Source organism: Bombina bombina, chromosome 10 (genome assembly GCF_027579735.1).
Source record: "Bombina bombina isolate aBomBom1 chromosome 10, aBomBom1.pri, whole genome shotgun sequence".
Taxonomy (NCBI): Eukaryota; Metazoa; Chordata; class Amphibia; order Anura; family Bombinatoridae; genus Bombina; species Bombina bombina.
The window spans coordinates 131,529,289-131,552,861 of NC_069508.1; the positions used below are offsets into that span (position 1 = coordinate 131,529,289).

At 41.6% G+C, this 23,573-nt stretch overlaps 1 protein-coding gene across 1 annotated transcript in view; it reads left to right on the forward strand.

The window, feature by feature from the left end:
- Positions 1 to 23,573, forward strand: part of USP33 (ubiquitin specific peptidase 33) — a 315,907-nt gene that overhangs the window by 284,661 nt on the left and 7,673 nt on the right. The window lies entirely within an intron of this gene.

Consider the following 23,573-nt stretch of genomic DNA (forward strand, 5'->3'; position numbering starts at 1 on the left):
CTGAGATCCTATCAGCGTTACTCTTAGCAAAGGATATCAAGAGAACAACGCAAATTTAATAACAGAAGTATATTGGAAAGTTGTTTAATATCACATGTTCTATCAGATTCATTAATGTTTGACTTTACTATCCCTTTAAATACACTACACCTTGAAGTTGCAAACATTTTATTTCTCTCACAAATTTGTTATATTCAGTAAATTCACAGGTGGGTGGTATAAAGTTGTGCTTCCTTTCACTTGTGTATACCTGTCTCCATTCTGACTAGTTTAATTTTATTTCTGTGTATTGGAGTATAGTAACATATGTGGTAGCCTGTAGTATGTACTTGTTATAAGTTATTTGTACTGATGAAGAAAGATTGACCCCTCTCAGTATTGTCTAACAGCCTTCTAACTTCCCTGTGCTGTAGCCTGATTCAGTTTCTGATATACGGCTAGATTACGAGTTTTGCGTTATGAGCGGCTCGGTGCTAACTTTCAAGTAATTGCCACCGCTCACCTCCCTATAGCGCTGCTATTACAGGTTTGCAAAAACCCGGCATTAGCAGGCAATATTGCAGCTTTGAGCAAAATTGAGCTCCATACCGCACTCAAATACCAGCGCTGCTTTGATCTGGTTTTACGTGCTTGTGCACGATTTCCCCATAGACATCAATGGGGAGAGCCGGCTAAAAAAAGCCTAACACCTGCAATAAAGGAGCGTAAAGCTCCGTAACGCAGCCCCATTGATTCCTATGGGGAAACAAAAGTTATGTTTACACCTAACACCCTAACATAGTCTAAACACCCCTAATCTGCCACCCCGAAAATCGGCAACACCTACATTACACTTATTAACCCCTAATCTGTCGCCCCCAACACCGCCGCCACCTACCTACACCTATTACACCCTAATCTGCTGCCCCAATGTCGCCGCTGCCTACCTACTTATCAACCCCTAATCTGCTGCCCCAATCTACACTTATTAACCCCTGATCTGCCGCCCTTAACATCGCCACCACCTACATTACACTTATTAACCCCTAATCTGCCGCCCCCAACGTCCCTGCCACTATACTAAAGTTATTAACCCCTAACCCTAATCCTAACACCCACTATCTTTAATATAATCAAAATGAATCTAAATAAAAATTACTATCATTAACTGAATAATACCTATTTAAAGCTAAATACTTACCTGTAAAATAAACCCTTAGCTAGCTACAATATATAAATAGTTACATTGTAGCTAGCTTAGGTTTTATTTCACAGGCAAGTTTGTATTTATTTTAACTGGGTAGACTAGTTAGTAAATAGTTATTAACTATTTACTAGCTACCTAGTTAAAATAAATACAAATTTACCGGTAAAATAAAACCTAACCTGGGTTACACCTAGCCTTACACTACAATTAAATAAATTACATTAATTAAATATAACTAACTAAATTACAAAAAAAAAACTAAATTACACAAAATAAAAAAGAAATTATCAAATATTTAAACTAATTACACCTAATATAATAGCCCTATCAAAATACCCCCCCCCAATAAAAAAAACCCTAGCCTACAATAGACTACCAATGGCCCTTAAAAGGGCCTTTTGCGGGGCATTGCCCCATAGAAATCAGCTCTTTTACCTGTAAAAAAAAATACAAACAACCCCCCAACAGTAAAACCCACCACCCACACAACCAAACCCCCCAAATAAAATCCTATCAAAAAAACTAAGCTCCCCATTGCCCTGAAAAGGGCATTTGTATGGGCATTTAGCTCTTTTTCTGCCCAAACCCTAAGCTAAAAATAAAACCCACCCAATAAACCCTTAAAAAAAAAAACTAACACTAACCCCCGAAGATCCACTTACAGTTTTTGAAGACCGGACATCCATCCTCAACGAAGCCGAGAGAAGTCTTCAAGCGGCAAGAAGTCCTCAACGAAGCCGGGAGAAGTCTTCATCCAAGCAGCAAGAAGGGGTCATCCAGACGGCATCTTCTATCTTCATCCTTCCGACGCGGAGCGGCTCCATCTTTAAGACATCGGGCGCGGAGCATCCTCTTCTTTCCACGGCTCTTCAAGAATGAATTCTCCTTTAAATGACGTCATCCGAGATGGCGTCCCTTGAATTCCGATTGGCTGATAGAATTCTAATTCAATCAGCCAATAGGATTGAGCTTGCATTCTATTGGCTGTTCCAATCAGCCAATAGAATGCAAGCCGAACAATGCAAGGTCAAACTGCAACAGGCATATGCTCATCTTCAGTACATTTCCCTACCTTACATTGTTTAAAGCCTTGAAATTGTGGTTCTCATGGTAGCTGCCTCAGATCCAGTCCCATTTGCCAGGTTTTATCTTCTGTCTCTTAAACTGGCAGTGCTTTGTAAGTGAAACAGAGACTAATAGAATGTAGACCCTTTTAGATTTCAAGACTAGACAGTCCTTAGCATAGTGTCAAACTCACAAATCCCTCCTTCAACCAGTTTGGACAGTGATCACCACAGACGCCAGCCATGCAGACCAATTTGATACAGTGTGCGGCATATGGTCTGAGCACTGACAGGCTGACCCCCCACCCCTTCAACCTCTTCAGCAATGCTGGCAGCACTCATACGTCTATTTCCCAAAGACAACCTCTGGATATGACGCTGAGCATGTGCAGCCTGTCCTGTGAAACCGCTGTATGGTCTTGCCCACCGTGCTGCATGTCAGTTTCAGGGTCTTGGCAATCTTCTTATAGCCTAGGCCATCTTTATGTAGAGCAACAATTCTTTTTTTCAGATCCTCAGAGTTCTTTCCCATGAGGTGCCATGTTGAACTTCCAGTGACCAGTATTATAGAGTGTGAGAGCGATAACACCAAATTTAACACACCTGCTCCCCATTCACACCTAAGACCTTGTAACACTAATGAGTCACATGACACCGGGGAGGGAAAATGGCTAATTGGGCCCAATTTGGACATATCCACTTAGGGTTGTACTCACTTTTGTTGCCAATGGTTTAGACATTAATGCCTGTGTGTTAAGTCATTTGAGGGGACAGCAAATTTACACTGTTATACAGGCTGTACACTCACTAATTTACATTGTAGCAAAGTGTCATTTCTTCAGTGTTGTCACATGAAAATATATAATAAAATATTTACAAAAATGTGAGGGGTGTACTCACTTTTGTGAGATACTGTATATGTACAAGAATAAATACTATAAAAATACATAAATAAGATAATTATATTAATAAATGTATCATAAATCATTTTTAAAATGTTAAATAAGTTTTCTTTCCTATGACATGGAGAGTCCACAACGTCATTCCAATTACTAGTGGGATATTCAACTCCTGGCCAGCAGGAGGAGGCAAAGAGCACCTCAGCAAAGCTGTTAAGTGTAACTTCAAATGGGTGTGATTAAACAGATGCAAACACTCAAACTCTCATAAGCTAATACCAAAAAAAGTGAACTAACCTCAAAAGATACACCATATGTTGAACAGTAGAAAAAGGGGGGGGGGGTATGGGATAGCGCTAAAACAGCTGAGAGATATAAATGTGTAAAATATATTGAGGGTAATTTCATTAACAATAGTGATGGGTTAGAAATGTTTCTAAGTGACAAAAATATATTTACAAAAATATTAAAAGATTGGTCCCTTAAAGATGTGACTCATTAAGAAGTTATAAATACCATCTACTGGTATTATTGAGAACTTGTAATATTAGCCAATATTGGCACATTATTAAATAGGATAATTCACTCAGAACGGTCTTAATGTCGCAATGGTGTATTCAAGTTAGATATTGGAGCAACTGTGTCTTTAAATGAAATGGAGTGAAAAATTAATCTAAAAATTTAATGGTATAAAACAAATCGATAATAGTATATGTACAATAAGCACAAATAAGTAAATTCTAAAAGAAGATGCCGGCATCAAAAAGTTATAATTGTAGTTAAAATTATATTAGCAGTATAAGAAACTATAATATAAAAGTTAATAACATATATTAAAAAAGTAGGAGGTGCTAAAATCCTATCAACAGTACATATTAGCAACCACTCTTTAGTGATACATGAAATGACTCAAGGCAAAATTATGACAGACACTTTGTATTGGCGATTAGTCTTGTATATAAGCCTTCGAGTTTATATGAGCCTTATTTTCTTAATTCTTTATTGTTGCGCTCTGATCAGTTCAGCGTTGTAGGTCGTCGACGTGTGGAACAAACAATTGGAACAATGTATCCTTGTTGGTTTAATATTAGTTCCGGTTGAAAGTTCAGAGTGGTTCCGTTAGTGTATCCTGTGGGTTGTGATCCTAAGCACAATATTACCAACACAGTAGTATGTAAATCAATGGGATCGGTATGGGACAGGGATTATACATATAAAGACTGCTCAAATTTTCAGAGTGTCTCGATGTACCTGTCCTATCTACTCACACTTAAACCAATAGCCCAAGTAATATTTGTAGACAAATCTACGCGTTTCAGCCGCCAGGGGCCTTTATCAAGAACTTTCAACCGGAACTAATATTAAACCAACAAGGATACATTGTTCCAATTGTTTGTTCCACACGTCTAGGACCTACAACGCTGAACTGATGAGAGCGCAACAATAAAGGAGATTCCCCAGAGCGGTTTAAAAATATCAGGTACCTGTATCAGTGACTGAATTCTGGCACTTGGAACTCTATTAAGAAAATAAGGCTCATATAAACTTGAAGGCTCATATAAATTCGAAGGCTTATACACAAGACTAATCGCCAATACTAAGTGTCTGTCATCATTTTGCCTCTTGAGTCATTTCATGTATCACTAAAGAGTGGTTGCTAATATGTACTGTTGATAGGATTTTAGCACCTCCTACTTTTTAATATATGTTATTAACTTTTAAATTATAGTTTCTTATACTGCTAATATCATTTTAACTACAATTATAACTTTTTGATGCCGGCATCTTCTTTTAGAATTGACTTATTTTAACTTATTGTACCTATGCTATTATCGATTTGTTTTATACCATTAAATTTTTATTTGAATTTTTCACTCGATTTCATTTAAAGACACAGTTGCTCCAATATCTAACTTGAATACACCATTGCGACATTAAGACCGTTCTGAGTGAATTATCCTATTTAATGTGCCAATATTGGCTAATATTACAAGTTCTCAATAATACCAGTAGATGGTATTTATAACGTCTTAATGAGTCACATCTTTAAGGGACCAATCTTTTAATAGTTTTGTAAATATATTTTTGTCACTTAGAAATATTTCTAACCCATCACTATTGTTAATTAAATTACCCTCAATATATTTTACACATTTATCTCTCAGCTGTTTTAGCTCTATCCCATACCCCCCCCCTTTTCTACTGTTAAGTGTAACTTCCCTTACCCATAACCCCCAGTCATTCTCTTTGCCTCTGTCAATGGAGGTTGTACGAAGACGGTGTCTGAAGAATTTAATCCTTTAATGGGTACTTTTCCATACAAGCAAGGATTGGGGGCTATGCTGTGTCCATGTCAATCTTTTGAGTAAGAGTAATGGTGGCTGTTAGCCATTAGAAAGCGGCAAGGTAGTCTTTGCTTTGTTTCTAATATTATGCTACCCCTATTTGGAAAACTAGGGTTGGTTACTCTGTAAGTCCCTGATAGATATAGTAATCTATCACACCTAGAAGTGCTCCTGCCCAACAACAGACCAGGTAAGTGCCTTTTTCCAGGTAAGTGCCTTCCTGGTGGGAGCACAGTTCTTAAGTAGCTAAGGTCAAGGATCCCTGGAGGGAATTTGTACTTATCCCATTCAATAGCACATGTCAGGGATATTATGGGCAGTAGAGCTTTTATTTTAATGCCCATTTAAAGAATTTGCTCTTTAAAGTATTTGGGACATAAGATGTTTATTTCTTTTTATTATAGGAGTGACCGTCTCCTATATTATGCTAAAGGCCATACATCTGGGGCAGCAGTTGCGTGTCTCTTTAGATAATCTGAGACCTCTGCACATTTATTTCTCTCATGCTGAGTTTTTCCACACTCCCTATGAGCCCCTATGTGCAGGCTATGCCCCCTCTCACAAAACATATTTTCCCTTGGTAAGGGTTCAGAAGCCTGATGCTCTATTGTACTGTAGGGTACAGGAGCTTTATCTGGAGGAGTTGTTTAAGGACGACTATTGTGGCGTGTTTAATATGGGCACATTTCGTCTGCTCCTTCCTTGCATTCTGGCTGGCTGGGACTTTAGTGTACTCATAGCAATACAATTCCCATGCAGGTTGTAGAGCTAAGGTGTGTGACTCTTGTTATCTAGCCCTAAGTTGCTAGTATTGTCTCTACAGTTATTTAATCACGGTACCGACATGATGGCCGCATACGCAGCTCACATCTAGGACGCTTTATTATTATGGAGCTTGTGGGAGAGGGACTCCTGTGCATATGGCCGCTTCGCATCTCTACGCTATCATACAAGATGGCAGCGTTTAATGGCTTTGAGCTAGGGCTGCATTCTCAGCTCACAGCGCTTTGCAATTTTTTATTGCTGTGCATTTAGTTTGGTCCTTTTTAGGAGGCTGTGGTTTTTTCTCCTCTTGGTACTCTTAGTGCAGAGCGGTTAGCCTAGCCTTCGTCCGTAATGGTGGCAGTAACAATAGGAATATCCTGTACAATGATGCCCTTTAGAGTAGGCACCATTTTTATTGTGGTGCACTTCTGATTCCTTCTCCCTCATGAACAGGGATCGCTGCTACTCTGCACCTCAGAGAGAAGCATGTTCCCCGGTGTATTATATTTTGACTCAGCTACAGGGTTTTTCTTTTTTTAGAGAACAAGTGTTTGTTTATTATGTGTGGAGAAGGGTTAACTTTTCTACATATATTTGAAATCCCTGTTGTCTACCACCATCTAGTGGTAATGAATGGTATTTATTATTGCCTTTTTTACAATTACTCTAGGTGAGTATTTTGTAGTTCAGACTTTTAAACCTTCTCTAAGGTTTTCTTAATTTCTGGATGGTTCTGGATCTTTCTTATAATGTAAGAACTTATTTGAACTTCCAGTGGAAGGTCATATTTTAATGATCCTTTTTTATTGTAATGAAACATAACTTATATAACAATGCTTTTTATGTTATTCCTGTTGTACAGAAACCCCATATATGTGCTAATGTACGTGAAATGTATGCACTCTTAAAAATTTGTTTTCATGGTGTGTTTCATGTTGCAATTTCTTAGTGTTTTAGGACACTAATATGTTTAGTTTCTAGGTTTTTATTATACAGTGGGGCAAAAAAGTATTTAGTCAGCCACCAACCCACTTAAGAAGATGAGAGAGGCCTGTAATTTTCATCATAGGTATACCTCAACTATGAGAGACAAAATGTGGAAACAAATCCAGACAATCACATTGTCTGATTTGGAAATAATTTATTTGCAAATTATGGTGGAAAATAAGTATTTGGTCAATATCAAAAGTTCATCTCAATACTTTGTTATATATCCTTTGTTGGCAATGACAGAGGTCAAACGTTTTCTGTAAGTCTTCACAAGGTTGTCACACACTTTTGCTGGTATGTTGGCCCATTCCTGCATGCAGATCTCCTCTAGAGCAGTGATGTTTTGGGGCTGTCGCTGGGCAACACAGACTTTCAACTCCCTCCAAAGGTTTTCTATGGGGTTGAGATCTAGAGACTGGCTAGGCCACTCCAGGACCTTGAAATGCTTCTTACAAAGCCACTCCTTCGTTGCCCGGGCGGTGTGTTTGGGATCATTGTCATGCTGAAAGACCCAGCCACGTTTCATCTTCAATGCCCTTGCTGATGGAAGGAGGTTTGCACTCAAAATCTCACGATACATGGCCCCATTCATTCATTCATGTACATGGATCAGTCATCCTGTTCCCTTTGCAGAGAAACAGCCCCAAAGCATGATGTTTCCACCCCCCCATGCTTCACAGTAGGTATGGTGTTCTTTGGTTGCAACTCAGCATTCTCTCTCCTCCAAACATGACGAGTTGTCTTTCTACCAAATAGTTCTACTTTGGTTTCATCTGACCATATGCCATTCTCCTAATCCGCTTCTGGATCATCCAAATGCTCTCTAGCATACTTCAGATGGGCCCGGACATGTACTGGCTTAAGCAGGGGGACACGTCTGGCACTGCAGGATCTGAGTCCCTGGCGGCGTAGTGTGTTACTGATGGTAGCCTTTGTTACGTTGGTCCCAGCTCTCTGCAGGTCATTCACTAGGCCCCCCGTGTGGTTCTGGGATGTTTGCTCACCGTTCTTGTGATCATTTTTGACCCCACGGGGTGAGATCTTGCGTGGAGCCCCAGATCGAGGGAGATTATCAGTGGTCTTGTATGTCTTCCATTTTCTAATTATTGCTCCCACTGTTGATTTCTTCACACCAAGCTGCTTGCCTATTGCAGATTCAGTCTTCCCAGCCTGGTGCAGGTCTACAATTTTGTTTCTGGTGTCCTTCGACAGCTCTTTGGTCTTCACTATAGTGGAGTTTGGAGTGTGACTGTTTGAGGTTGTGGACAGGTGTCTTTTATACTGATAACAAGTTCAAACAGGTGCCATTAATACAGGTAATAAGTGGAGGACAGAGGAGCCTCTTAAAGAAGAAGATACAGGTCTGTGAGAGCCAGAAATCTTGCTTGTTTGTAGGTGACCAAATACTTATTTTCCACCATAATATGCAAATAAATTCTTTCCAAATCAGACAATGTGATTGTCTGGATTTGTTTCCATATTTTGTCTCTCATAGTTGAGGTATACCTATGATGAAAATTACAGGCCTCTCTTACATTCTTAAGTGGGAGAACTTGCACAATTGGTGGCTGACTAAATACTTTTTTGCCCCACTGTAAGAATACAATGAAAATACCTTATATGGAGGTGATATTTGTTAGTCTGTGACATGGTTTGTTTCATGTCTCATTCTTATCTCCTCCTGTTTCTAAGACTCTAATATATGTATTTCTATGTTGTATGTATAGGAATTCAAGTCTTGACTTCCATCCGGTCAAAACTATCCTCATACCAAGTAAAGAGGGAGGCCTGCTTAATCTGGGCTTGTTAGCGCAGTAAGTAGCACGTCAGTCTCATAGTCTGAAGGTTGTGAGTTCACGCCTCACTCAAGGCTCTTGCTTTTTCTCAAAACGTTTTATTTTTTGAGGACCTATCCTTTTAGGGAGTAATTGTTCCAGTTCATATAGAGGAACAGGGACAAGGATCCTGTCACATCTCTCTGTGGTTCCCAAAAAAGGAGGGAAATTTCCGCCTCATCCTGGACTCAAAGTATCTCTATAAATTCCTCAGGGTTCCATCCTTCAAGATGGCAACTATTTGTTCCATCCTTCCATTGGCTCAGGTAGGTCAGTTCATGACGACCATGGACCTGAAGGACGCATATTTACATGTTTCCTTCTCTGGGATCATCACCAGTTTATGAGGTTGGCCTTTCTGGAAAGGGAGATGTGGCTTCGTGGTAACTTCACCTCTTCTGTAACAGAAGGTTTTGAATTTGATCCCAGGTACAACTCCTGTTTCCTCATCTGGCATGGGCTTCTGGTGACATCAAGCATTCCATAGTGTAATTTTCATGTTTTTTCCAGTCTGTTGCTTTTCAGTTTGGTATTGCCACGGCTCTCAGAATATTAACAATGGTTCTGGAGGACCTTTTTGGCAGTGGTACAGATCCCTGGGAATTGCAGTGGAGCTTATCCTAGACAACGTCTTGGTTCAGGTGTCATCTTTTCACATAGCAAAACCTAATGCATAGATGTCGTCTTTTCTACGTTCCCTCGAGATGGAACGTGGATCTGGAATGGAGTTCCCTTGTTCCTGCTACAAGGGCATGTTATTTAGGGACAATTAGGGTTTCCATGTCCATGAAGTTTCCTGACAGATGTCAGAATATTCCAAATTCTTGCTTCGTACCTTTCTCTCTAATCTGCTATTCGTCCATCAGTGACCTTATGCATGGAGATGATTGGTCTGTTTGCTTCCTTGGACATCATTCCTTTTGCTCGTTTCCATCTGAGACCTCTACAACTTTTCATGTTCAGTCAGTGGAACGGAGACCATTCAGGTTTATCGCAGAAGGGCAGATCTGGATTCCCTAACAATAGTCTCTCATGGTGGTTTTATCAGGATCATCTATCTCAGGACTCTTGCTTCTGGAGACCTCCTGAGTGATTGTGTCTACGGACACCAGCCTGTTAGGCTGAATAGCTGTTTGGGGCTCTCTAACAGCTCAGGGCTTGTGGACTCGGGAAGAGTCTTCTCTTCCCATAATCATCTTGGAGTTGAGAGCAATCTTCAATGTATTGCAGCTTTTCCTCATTTTTCTTTAGTCTGATTTATCAGATTCCAGTCGGACTACTTCACCTCAGTTGTATACATCAACCACCAGGGAGGAACTCTGAGTTCCTTGGCAAATGAAGGAGGTGACTCATATTCTGCAGTGGGCAGAAGCTCTCGATTGTCTTCTATCTGCCATCCACATTTCAGGAGTGGATTTTTGGGAGGTGGTTCTTCTGATCAGTCAGACTTTTTTCTTCTGGGGAATGGACTTTCCATCTGGAAATGTTCTCCAACATATCCCTTAGGTGGGGGGATTCGGAGTTGGATCTGATGGCATCTCTTTAGAACGCCAGGCTTCCAAAGTATGGATCTAGGACAAGAGATCCTCAGGCCGCTCTAATAGATTCTCTGACGGTCCCTAGGTATTTTGGTTTAGCAGTCTCTCTGGCATAGCTTAGTGGCTAGCATTCCTGTTTTCCTCTGTTTGCTCTCCTTCTACGAGTCATTGCTTGTATCATTCAGGAGAGAGCGTCTGTGTACCCTTATCTCCTGCCTGGCCTCGCAGGATCTAGTTTGCGTATCTGAGAGATGTCCTCTCTTCCTCTTTGGAGGTTACTTCTGAGGAAGGACCTTCTAGTTCAGGGTTCATTCCTCCATTCAAATCTAGAATCTCTGAAGCGGTTTTTCTTGGAGTTTGAACATCTAGTCCTGTCTAGATGTTTTTTTCTGAGGCGGTCATTGTTTCTATGCCTCAGGCTCGTAATCCTGTTACTTGCAGGATTAACCATAAGGTATGGCATATATACCTTTTTAGGTGCAAATCTAAAGCTAGAGTTGGGTGAGGATTTCTAGAATTTTATCTTTTCTTCAGGATGGCTTGGAGAAGGATTGGTCAGTCAGTACTCTGAAGGGTCAGATTTCTGCTCTTTTCCTTTTTTTGCTCAAACGTCTGGCAGATTTCAAGTTTTGTTCAGGCCCTGGTCGGAATCAGGTCTGTGTTTAAACATGTTGCTCCACCTTGGAGCATCACCATAGTTTTTAGAGTTTTTGTAGCACGCTCCGTTTGAGCCGATACATGTTGTTGATATAAGGATGTTATCTGGGAGGGTTTTGTATCTCCTTGTTTTTTCTTCTGCTCGCAGGGTTTCTGAGTTTCAACTCTGCGGTGTGATTACCCATGCCTTATTTTCATGCAGATAAGGCAGTCCTTCGTTCTACAAGTGTGAGAGAGAAAGTAAGGGCGCTAAAAAAGCTAAAAATACCACTTAAAGCTGACAGATAAATGTATAATAACCAGGGACTTCAATAGAATAATTGTGTATTTAATATACCATAAAAAATGACAAAAACATAAGCTTAAAAGGGACGTCTCCCAAGAAATTGTATAATAAAATGATACAGCATAAAAATATTTTAGCATAAAAATATATAGATAATCTTGGATTTAACCCCTTAATGACCGGACCATTTTTCAATTTTCTTACCCTTAATGACCATGGCTATTTTTACATTTCTGCGGTGTTTGTGTTTAGCTGTAATTTCCCTCTTACTCATTTACTGTACCCACACATATTATATACCGTTTTTCTCGCCATTAAATGGACTTTCTAAGGATACCATTATTTTCATCATATCTTATAATTTCCTATAAAAAAAATATAAAATATGAGGAAAAAATTGAAAAAAAACACACTTTTTCTAACTTTGACCCCCAAAATCTGTTACACATCTACAATCACCAAAAACACCTATGCTAAATAGTTTCTAAATTTTGTCCTGAGTTTAGAAATACCCAATGTTTACATGTTCTTTACTTTTTTTGCAAGTTATAGGGCCATAAATACAAGTAGCACTTTGCTATTTCCAAACAACTTTTTTTCAAAATTATCGCTAGTTACATTGGAACCCTGATATCTGTCAGGAATACCTGAATATCCCTTGACATGTATATATTTTTTTTTAGAAGACAACCCAAAGTATTGATCTAGGCCCATTTTGGTATATTTCATGCCACCATTTCACCGCCAAATGTCATCAAATAAAAAAAAAAAGTTCACTTTTTCACAAATTTTGTCACAAACTTTAGGTTTCCCACTGAAATTATTTACAAACAGCTTCTGCAATTAAGGCACAAATGGTTGTAAATGCTTCTTTGGGATCCCCTTTGTTCAGAAATAGCAGACTTATATGGCTTTGGCATTGCTTTTTGGTAATTAGAAGGCCACTAAATGCTGCTGCGCACCACACGTAAATTATGCCCAGCAGTGAAGGGGTTAATTAGGTAGGTTGTAGGGAGCTTGCAGGGTTAATTTTAGCTTTAGGGTAGAGATCAGCCTCCCACCTGACACATCCCACCCCCTGATCCCTCCCAAACAGTTCTCTTCCCTCCCCCACCCCACAATTGTCCCCGCCATCTTAAGTACTGGCAGAAAGTCTGCCAGTACTAAATAAAAGGAGTTTTTCTTTTTTTTAATAAAAAAAAATAAAATGTTTTAGCTGTGATGGACCCCTGCCTTAGCCCCAACCTCCATGATCCCCCCCCCCCCAGCTCTCTAACCCTCTCCCCTACCTAATTGCCGCCATCTTGGGTACTGGCAGCTGTCTGCCAGTACCCAATTTGCCCCAAAAACAAGTGTTTTTTTTATCTTTTTTGCAATTTTTTTAATGTTTTCTGTAGTGTAGCAGCCCCCCACAATACCCCAACCCCCTCCCCCTCCCAGATCCTTATATATTTATTTTTTTTAATTCTTTTTTCCCCCCTCTTCCCTGCTCATTGGTGTCGGTGGCCAGCTAATCGCGCGCCCCCGCACGCTCCCGGCACCCGGCGTGCACATTGCACTTACAGGAACCGGATGCCGGGTAGCGATGGGCCGCCCACCCGCCTCCCTGTTATGCTCCCACCCACCAACGAACCGGCACCATCGCTATCGGTGCAGAGAGGGCCACAGAGTGGCTCTCTCTGCATCGGAGTCTTCTGAAAAGGTATTGCAGGATGCCTCCATATGGAGGCATCACTGCAATACCCTGAGAGCTGCTGGAAGCGATTGCGATCGCTTCCAGCACTCTCTTGGACAACTGACGTACCAGGTACGTCTATTGTCATTAACTGGTTGTTAATGCATGACGTACCTGGTACGTCAGTTGTCATTAAGGGGTTAAAGCTGGATTTCAGTAAAACAATGGATACTATATGTAAATCAAAGTTCATTCCTTAGGACCTTGCCGTTTGCGAGATACAGTGTCTATATCTAGAGTCAGATGTCAGATATACAAATAATCTTGATTGCTGATCTATGTAATATTCCCACAATAGAAAATCTTTACTTCATCTGTGATTTAGTAAGTTAGAAACGTCTATATCTTATTTCAAATACTTGGCGACAACTTTACTAGTGGTCGGTCTCTGTCAGGCAACTTCGTGTGTGCTCCACGAGAATCCTCTTTTTCAGCTATCCGCCAGGGGATAAAAAGTGAAGTAACAACTGGGGTTGATAATTCTTCTATGTGATGGTAGTTGATTCTCAGATTATGGTATGTGGTACTAGTTTTTCTACGCGTTTCACTCCTTTCAGAGCTTTATCAAGAATCCCGGGTTGTTACTTCACTTTTTATCCCCTGGCGGATAGCTGAAAAAGAGGTTGCGTGCACAGCACTAAGAGCAATCTCCAACTATAACCCAATTACTACGAACCGGACCGGACAACAGCAGATTCACAGACAGAGACCCACGGAGGTTCCAATTGGCTGAATAGAGGCGAGCCCTTGAGGTGGAAACCGTGACGTCAGACGCCGGATTCTCGTGGAGCACACACGGAGTTGCCTGACAGAGACCGGCCACTGGTAAAGTTGTCGCCAAGTATTTGAAATAAGATATAGACGTTTCTAATTTACTAAATCACAGATGAAGTAAAGATTTTCTATTGTGGGAATATTAAATAGATCAGCAATCAAGATTATTTGTATATCTGACATCTGACTCTAGATATAGACACTGTATCTCGCAAACGGCAAGGTCCTAAGGAATGAACTTTGATTTACATATAGTATCCATCGTTTTATTGAAATCCAGCTTTAAATCCAAGATTATCTATATATTTTTATGCTGTATCATTTTATTATACAATTTCTTGGGAGACGTCCCTTTTAAGCTTATGTTTTTGTCATTTTTTATGGTATATTAAATACACAATTATTCTATTGAAGTCCCTGGTTATTATACATTTATCTGTCAGCTTTAAGTGGTTTTTTTAGCGCCCTTACTTTCTCTCTCACACTTGTTTAACCTTTCACTATAGTAGTCTGAAGGATCTGCTATTAAGTTAAGGTGTTTAATACCCTACACTAAGCGCACTATCATCACCCACTACCTCACACAGTCCTTCGTTCTATCTTGAGGTTTTCCTCCCTAAGGATATGTCGGATCAAAACATTAATTAGGAAATTTTAGTTCCTTCTTTTTGTCTTAATCCTTCTCATAAGGAACGTCTTTGCATAACTTGGATGTTGTGCGTGCTCTAAGTGTATCCTTTGAGCTACTAAAGTTTTTAGGCAATCTGCCCTGTTCGTTGTTTTATCTGGAAAGCGTAAGGGTCAGAAGGCCACTTCTACTTCTCTTTCCATTTGGTTAAGAAATATGATTCATTTGGCTTATGAGACTGTTGGACAGCAGCCTCCTGAAGAAATTACGGCTCATTCCACTAGGGCTGTTACCTCTTCTTGGGTTTTCAAAAATGAAGCTTCTGTGGAACAGTTTTGCAAGGCGGCAACATGGTCCGCTTTGCATAATTTTTCCAAATTCTACTAGTTGATTATTTTGCCTCGTCTGAGGCTTCTTTTGGGAGAAAGGTTCTTCAAGTGATGGTGCCTTCTGTTTAGGCCCTTCTGCCTCGTTCTCCCTCCCTGTTCATTCGGTATCCTCTAGCTTGGGTATTGGTTCCCACTAGTAATTAGAATGACATTGTGGACTCTCCATGTCATAGGAAAGAAAACGAAATGTATGCTTACCTGATAAATTTCCACAACCTCGCCCTCTTTTTAATTCTATATCAGCAGTTTTTTTTAGTTAACTTCAGGCACCTTTTTCACCCTTGTGTTTCTTCTTTTTCCACTCTGGAGCTATTTCCACTCTAGCCAAGCGAACTACTATTCCCATTGAGGATAGTTGTGCTTTTAACGATCCCATGGACAAGAAGTTGGAGGGTCTACTTAAAAAGATTTATGTTCACCAGGGTCTGCTATTGCAGCCGGCTGCGTGCATTGCTACGGTCACTAGTGCAGCAGATTATTGGTTTGATGCTCTGTCTGAGTCTTTCAGAACTGAAACCACTTTAGAGGAGAGCCAAGATAGGATTAAAGCTCTGAAGTTGGCTAATGCCTTTAATACAGATACTTCTCTGCAAATAACTAAATTAGCAGCTAAAAGTTCAGAGTTTTCTATTCTAGCCCGCAGAGCTTTATGGTTAAAACCTTGGTCTGCGGACATGTCATCCAAGTCTAAGAGTCTAGCTATTCCTTACAAAGGAAAGACCTTGTTTGGACCTGGCCTGAAGGAAATGATCTCTGACATCACGGGAGGTAAGGGTCATCTCCTTCCTCAGGATAAGAGAAATAAACAAAAAGGACGACGAAGTAATTTTCGTTCCTTTCGTAATTTCAAGGGAAATTCTTTCTCTTCCTCTTCCTCCTCTAAACAAGAAGGAAACTATTCGCAATCTAAGCCTACTTGGAGACCCAACCAGCCTTAGAACAACGGTAAGCAGTCCAAGAAGCCTGCTGCTGACTCCAAAACAGCATGAAGGGCATTCCCCCCGATCCGGGACCGGATCTGGTGGGGGGCAGACTTACTTCATTCAGGCATGGGAGCGAGACGTTCAGGATCCCTGGGCTATAGAAATAGTGTCCCAGGGATACAATCTGGAGTTCAAGAATTTTCCTCCCAGAGGAAGATTTCTTCTTTCAAGATTATCTGCAAACCAGATAAAAAAAGAGGCATTCTTACATTGTGTAAGAGACCTCTCCTCTCTGGGAGTAATTGTTCCCGATCCAGCACAGGAACAGGGGCAGGGTTTTTATTCAAATCTGTTTGTAGTTCCCAAAAAAGAGGGAACCTTCAGACCTATATTAGATCTCAAGAGTCTAAACAAGTTTCTCAGAGTTCCGTCATTCAAGATGGAAACTATTCGGACCATTCTTCCATTGATCCAGGAGGGTCAATTTATGACGACAGTGGATTTGAAGGATGCATACCTTCATGTTCCTATCCACAGAGATCATCACAAGTTCCTAAGGTTTGCTTTTCTGGACCAGCACTTTAAGTTTGTGGCTCTTCCTTTCCGGCTGGCCACGGCACCCAGAATTTTCACAAAGGTTCTGGGGTCTTTGCTGGCGGTTCTAAGACCACGGGCATTGCGTTGGCGCCTTATCTGGACGATATTCTGATTCGGGCGCCATCTTGTCAACAAGCAGGGTCCCATACCGCCATTGTACTGTCCTTCCTGAGGACTCACGGGTGGAAAGTAAATCTGGAAAAGAGTTCTTTAATCTTGAAAGCAAGGGTGACTTTCTTGGGAACTGTAATCGATCCTATAGCCATGAGGATTTTTCTGACAGAGGTCAGGAAATCTAGATACCTGTCGAACCCTTCAGTCCAATCCTCGGCCGTCAGTGGCCCAGTGCATGGAAGTAATCGGACTGATGGTGGTGGCAATGGACATCATCCAGTTTGCTTGGTTTCACCTCAGGCTTCTGCAGTTGAACATGCTCAGGTTGTGGAATGGAGATTATGCAGACTTGTCTTCTCGAATAACCCTGGAGCAGGAGACAAGGGATTCACTTCAATGGTGGTTGTCTCTTGATCTCATCTATCCCAGGGAACATGCTTTCTCAGACCATCCTGAGTGATTGTGTCAACAGATGCCAGCCTTCTAGGGTGGGGGGCTGTCTGGGGTCCTCTAAAAGCTCAGGGAGTGTGGACTCCGGCGGAATCTGTTGTTCCTATAAACATCCTGGAACTGAGAGCGATCTTCAATGCTCTTCTGGCCTGGCTTCAGTTGGCTTCGGCCCAGTTCATCAGATTCCAGACAGACAACATAACAACAGTGGCCTACATTAATCATCAAGGAGGAACGAGGAGTTCCTTAGCGATGACCGAGGTAGCCAAGATAATCCGGTGGGCGGAGGCCCATTCTTGTCATCTGTCAGCGATCCATATCCCAGGGTTGGACAACTGGGAGGCGGACTTTCTGAGCAGGCAGACTTTTCATCCGGGAGAGTGGGAACTCCATCCGGAAGTGTTCTTCAACCTGATTCTCAAATGGGGTCGGCCGGAGTTGGATCTCATGGCATCTCGTCAGAATGCCAAGCTTCTGAGATACGGGTTGAGGTCCAGGGATCCCCAGGCAGAACTGATAGATGCTCTGGAGGTTCCTTGGTCCTTCAATCTTGCATACCTATTTCCTCCGTTTGCGCTTCTTCCTCGAGTCATTGCTCGAATCAAACAGGAGAGGGCATCAGTGATCCTCATTGCTCCTGCGTGGCTTCGCAGGATTTGTTATGCAGATCTGGTGGACATGTCATCCCTGCCACCTTGGAGACTTCCGTTGAGGAAGGACCTTCTCGTTCAAGGGCCCTTTCTTCACCCAAATTTAGTTTCTCTGAAGGTGACTGCTTGGAGATTGAACGCTTAATTCTATCCAAGCGAGGGTTTTCTGATTCAGTCATAGAGACCATGATCCAGGCTCGTAAACCTGTGACTAGAAAGATTTACCATAAGATATGGCGTAAATATCTTTATTGGTGTGAATCCAAGGGCTACTCATGGAGTAGAGTTAGGATTCCCAGAATTTTGTCCTTTCTCCAAGAAGGATTGGAGAAGGGTTTATCAGCAAGTTCCCTAAAGGGTCAGATCTCTGCCTTATCTATTTTGTTACACAAACGTCTGGCAGATGTCCCAGATGTTCAATCCTTTTGTCAGGCTTTGGTTAGAATCAGGCCTGTGTTTAAACCAATTGCTCCTCCATGGAGTCTGAATTTAGTTCTTAAAGTTCTTCAAGGGGCTCCATTTGAGCCTATGCATTCCTTAGATATTAAATTGTTATCTTAGAAAGTTTTATTTCTTGTTGCCATTTCTTCAGCTCGAAGAGTGTCTGAGTTTTCGGCATTGTAATACAATTCGCCTTACCTTATTTTTCATTCGCATAAGGTAGTTTTACGTACTAAACTAGGGTTCCTTCCTAAGGTTGTTTCAGACAGGAACACATTAATCTGGAGATTGCTGTTCCTTCCTTGTGTCCTAATCCTCCTTCTCAAAAGGAACGTCTGTTGCACAATTTGGACGTGGTCCGTGCTCTGAAATTTTATTTACAAGCCACTAAAGACTTTCGTCAGTCGTCTTCTTTGTTTGTTGTTTTCTCTGGAAAACGTAAAGATCAGAAAGCTATGGCTACCTCTCTTTCTTTTTGGCTGAAGAGTATCATCCGTTATGCATATGAAACTGCTGGACAGCAGCCTCCTGACAGTTACAGCTCATTCCACTAGGGCTGTTGCTTCCTCATGGGCATTCAAAAATGAAGCTTCTGTAGAACATGTATGCTTACCTGATAAATTTCCACAACCTCGCCCTCTTTTTAATTCTATATCAGCAGTTTTTTTTAGTTAACTTCAGGCACCTTTTTCACCCTTGTGTTTCTTCTTTTTCCACTCTGGAGCTATTTCCACTCTAGCCAAGCGAACTACTATTCCCATTGAGGATAGTTGTGCTTTTAACGATCCCATGGACAAGAAGTTGGAGGGTCTACTTAAAAAGATTTATGTTCACCAGGGTCTGCTATTGCAGCCGGCTGCGTGCATTGCTACGGTCACTAGTGCAGCAGATTATTGGTTTGATGCTCTGTCTGAGTCTTTCAGAACTGAAACCACTTTAGAGGAGAGCCAAGATAGGATTAAAGCTCTGAAGTTGGCTAATGCCTTTAATACAGATACTTCTCTGCAAATAACTAAATTAGCAGCTAAAAGTTCAGAGTTTTCTATTCTAGCCCGCAGAGCTTTATGGTTAAAACCTTGGTCTGCGGACATGTCATCCAAGTCTAAGAGTCTAGCTATTCCTTACAAAGGAAAGACCTTGTTTGGACCTGGCCTGAAGGAAATGATCTCTGACATCACGGGAGGTAAGGGTCATCTCCTTCCTCAGGATAAGAGAAATAAACAAAAAGGACGACGAAGTAATTTTCGTTCCTTTCGTAATTTCAAGGGAAATTCTTTCTCTTCCTCTTCCTCCTCTAAACAAGAAGGAAACTATTCGCAATCTAAGCCTACTTGGAGACCCAACCAGCCTTAGAACAACGGTAAGCAGTCCAAGAAGCCTGCTGCTGACTCCAAAACAGCATGAAGGGCATTCCCCCCGATCCGGGACCGGATCTGGTGGGGGGCAGACTTACTTCATTCAGGCATGGGAGCGAGACGTTCAGGATCCCTGGGCTATAGAAATAGTGTCCCAGGGATACAATCTGGAGTTCAAGAATTTTCCTCCCAGAGGAAGATTTCTTCTTTCAAGATTATCTGCAAACCAGATAAAAAAAGAGGCATTCTTACATTGTGTAAGAGACCTCTCCTCTCTGGGAGTAATTGTTCCCGATCCAGCACAGGAACAGGGGCAGGGTTTTTATTCAAATCTGTTTGTAGTTCCCAAAAAAGAGGGAACCTTCAGACCTATATTAGATCTCAAGAGTCTAAACAAGTTTCTCAGAGTTCCGTCATTCAAGATGGAAACTATTCGGACCATTCTTCCATTGATCCAGGAGGGTCAATTTATGACGACAGTGGATTTGAAGGATGCATACCTTCATGTTCCTATCCACAGAGATCATCACAAGTTCCTAAGGTTTGCTTTTCTGGACCAGCACTTTAAGTTTGTGGCTCTTCCTTTCCGGCTGGCCACGGCACCCAGAATTTTCACAAAGGTTCTGGGGTCTTTGCTGGCGGTTCTAAGACCACGGGCATTGCGTTGGCGCCTTATCTGGACGATATTCTGATTCGGGCGCCATCTTGTCAACAAGCAGGGTCCCATACCGCCATTGTACTGTCCTTCCTGAGGACTCACGGGTGGAAAGTAAATCTGGAAAAGAGTTCTTTAATCTTGAAAGCAAGGGTGACTTTCTTGGGAACTGTAATCGATCCTATAGCCATGAGGATTTTTCTGACAGAGGTCAGGAAATCTAGATACCTGTCGAACCCTTCAGTCCAATCCTCGGCCGTCAGTGGCCCAGTGCATGGAAGTAATCGGACTGATGGTGGTGGCAATGGACATCATCCAGTTTGCTTGGTTTCACCTCAGGCTTCTGCAGTTGAACATGCTCAGGTTGTGGAATGGAGATTATGCAGACTTGTCTTCTCGAATAACCCTGGAGCAGGAGACAAGGGATTCACTTCAATGGTGGTTGTCTCTTGATCTCATCTATCCCAGGGAACATGCTTTCTCAGACCATCCTGAGTGATTGTGTCAACAGATGCCAGCCTTCTAGGGTGGGGGGCTGTCTGGGGTCCTCTAAAAGCTCAGGGAGTGTGGACTCCGGCGGAATCTGTTGTTCCTATAAACATCCTGGAACTGAGAGCGATCTTCAATGCTCTTCTGGCCTGGCTTCAGTTGGCTTCGGCCCAGTTCATCAGATTCCAGACAGACAACATAACAACAGTGGCCTACATTAATCATCAAGGAGGAACGAGGAGTTCCTTAGCGATGACCGAGGTAGCCAAGATAATCCGGTGGGCGGAGGCCCATTCTTGTCATCTGTCAGCGATCCATATCCCAGGGTTGGACAACTGGGAGGCGGACTTTCTGAGCAGGCAGACTTTTCATCCGGGAGAGTGGGAACTCCATCCGGAAGTGTTCTTCAACCTGATTCTCAAATGGGGTCGGCCGGAGTTGGATCTCATGGCATCTCGTCAGAATGCCAAGCTTCTGAGATACGGGTTGAGGTCCAGGGATCCCCAGGCAGAACTGATAGATGCTCTGGAGGTTCCTTGGTCCTTCAATCTTGCATACCTATTTCCTCCGTTTGCGCTTCTTCCTCGAGTCATTGCTCGAATCAAACAGGAGAGGGCATCAGTGATCCTCATTGCTCCTGCGTGGCTTCGCAGGATTTGGTATGCAGATCTGGTGGACATGTCATCCCTGCCACCTTGGAGACTTCCGTTGAGGAAGGACCTTCTCGTTCAAGGGCCCTTTCTTCACCCAAATTTAGTTTCTCTGAAGGTGACTGCTTGGAGATTGAACGCTTAATTCTATCCAAGCGAGGGTTTTCTGATTCAGTCATAGAGACCATGATCCAGGCTCGTAAACCTGTGACTAGAAAGATTTACCATAAGATATGGCGTAAATATCTTTATTGGTGTGAATCCAAGGGCTACTCATGGAGTAGAGTTAGGATTCCCAGAATTTTGTCCTTTCTCCAAGAAGGATTGGAGAAGGGTTTATCAGCAAGTTCCCTAAAGGGTCAGATCTCTGCCTTATCTATTTTGTTACACAAACGTCTGGCAGATGTCCCAGATGTTCAATCCTTTTGTCAGGCTTTGGTTAGAATCAGGCCTGTGTTTAAACCAATTGCTCCTCCATGGAGTCTGAATTTAGTTCTTAAAGTTCTTCAAGGGGCTCCATTTGAGCCTATGCATTCCTTAGATATTAAATTGTTATCTTAGAAAGTTTTATTTCTTGTTGCCATTTCTTCAGCTCGAAGAGTGTCTGAGTTTTCGGCATTGTAATACAATTCGCCTTACCTTATTTTTCATTCGCATAAGGTAGTTTTACGTACTAAACTAGGGTTCCTTCCTAAGGTTGTTTCAGACAGGAACACATTAATCTGGAGATTGCTGTTCCTTCCTTGTGTCCTAATCCTCCTTCTCAAAAGGAACGTCTGTTGCACAATTTGGACGTGGTCCGTGCTCTGAAATTTTATTTACAAGCCACTAAAGACTTTCGTCAGTCGTCTTCTTTGTTTGTTGTTTTCTCTGGAAAACGTAAAGATCAGAAAGCTATGGCTACCTCTCTTTCTTTTTGGCTGAAGAGTATCATCCGTTATGCATATGAAACTGCTGGACAGCAGCCTCCTGACAGTTACAGCTCATTCCACTAGGGCTGTTGCTTCCTCATGGGCATTCAAAAATGAAGCTTCTGTAGAACAAATTTGCAAGGCTGCAACTTGGTCTTCTCTTCACACTTTTTCAAAATTTTACAAATTTGATACTTTTGCCTCGGCTGAGGCTGTTTTTGGGAGAAAGGTTCTTCAAGCAGTGGTGCCTTCCGTTTAGATTCCCTGTCTTGTCCCTTCCTTATCATCCGTGTACTCTAGCTTTGGTATTGTATCCCACAAGTAAGGATGAAATCTGTGGACTCATCGTGTCTTTAAAAAGAAAAGAAAATTTATGCTTACCTGATAAATATGTTTCTTTTTAAACATGATGAGTCCGCGGCCCGCCCTGTTTTTTGAGACAGGTTATTAATTTTTGTAAACTTCAAACACCTCTGCACCTTGGCTTTTCCTTTCTCTTCCTAACTTTGGACGAATGACTGGAGTGGGAGGGAAGGGAGGAGCTATATATAGCAGCTCTGCTGTGGTGCTCTTTGCCTGCTCCTGCTGACCAGGAGGTGAAATCCCACACATAAGGATGAAATCCGTGGACTCATCGTATCTAAAAAGAAACAAATTTATCAGGTAGGCATACATTTTCTTTTTTCTATAAATGAGTAGGGATATGAGTGGACCTGTTTGCTGGCAGATCATTATGTCCTTCTATATGATATTTACACTGCTTTCATACTAACTGAATGGTAATAAATCGCTTCCTACTTCATGTACTATCATGATGAACCAGAGAGAGAACATGTTTTCTGTTTATCTTTAAGCTACTTGACAGCACACAAAGGGGCATATTTATCAAGCTCCGTATGGAGTATGCAATGATAAATGCCGAGAGCATATGCTGCCGGCATTTATCGATGTGCAGCAGACATGATCTGCAATATCGGATCATGTCCGCTCTCACAATAATAATTCGGCCCCTAAGACAAACCCTTCCTGGATTTAGTTTGTTTCTTTCAGTATCATTCTCCTTTTTCTCCTGGCATCTTATGCCTTCTCCCTTCTTTTGGTTAAAGGGATACTGAACCAATTTTTTTTCTTTTGTGATTCAGATAGAGCATGCACTTTTAAGCAACTTTCTAATTGACTCCTATTATCATTTTTTCTTTGTTCTCTTGTTATCTTTATTTGAAAAAGAAGGCATCCAAGCAGCAGAA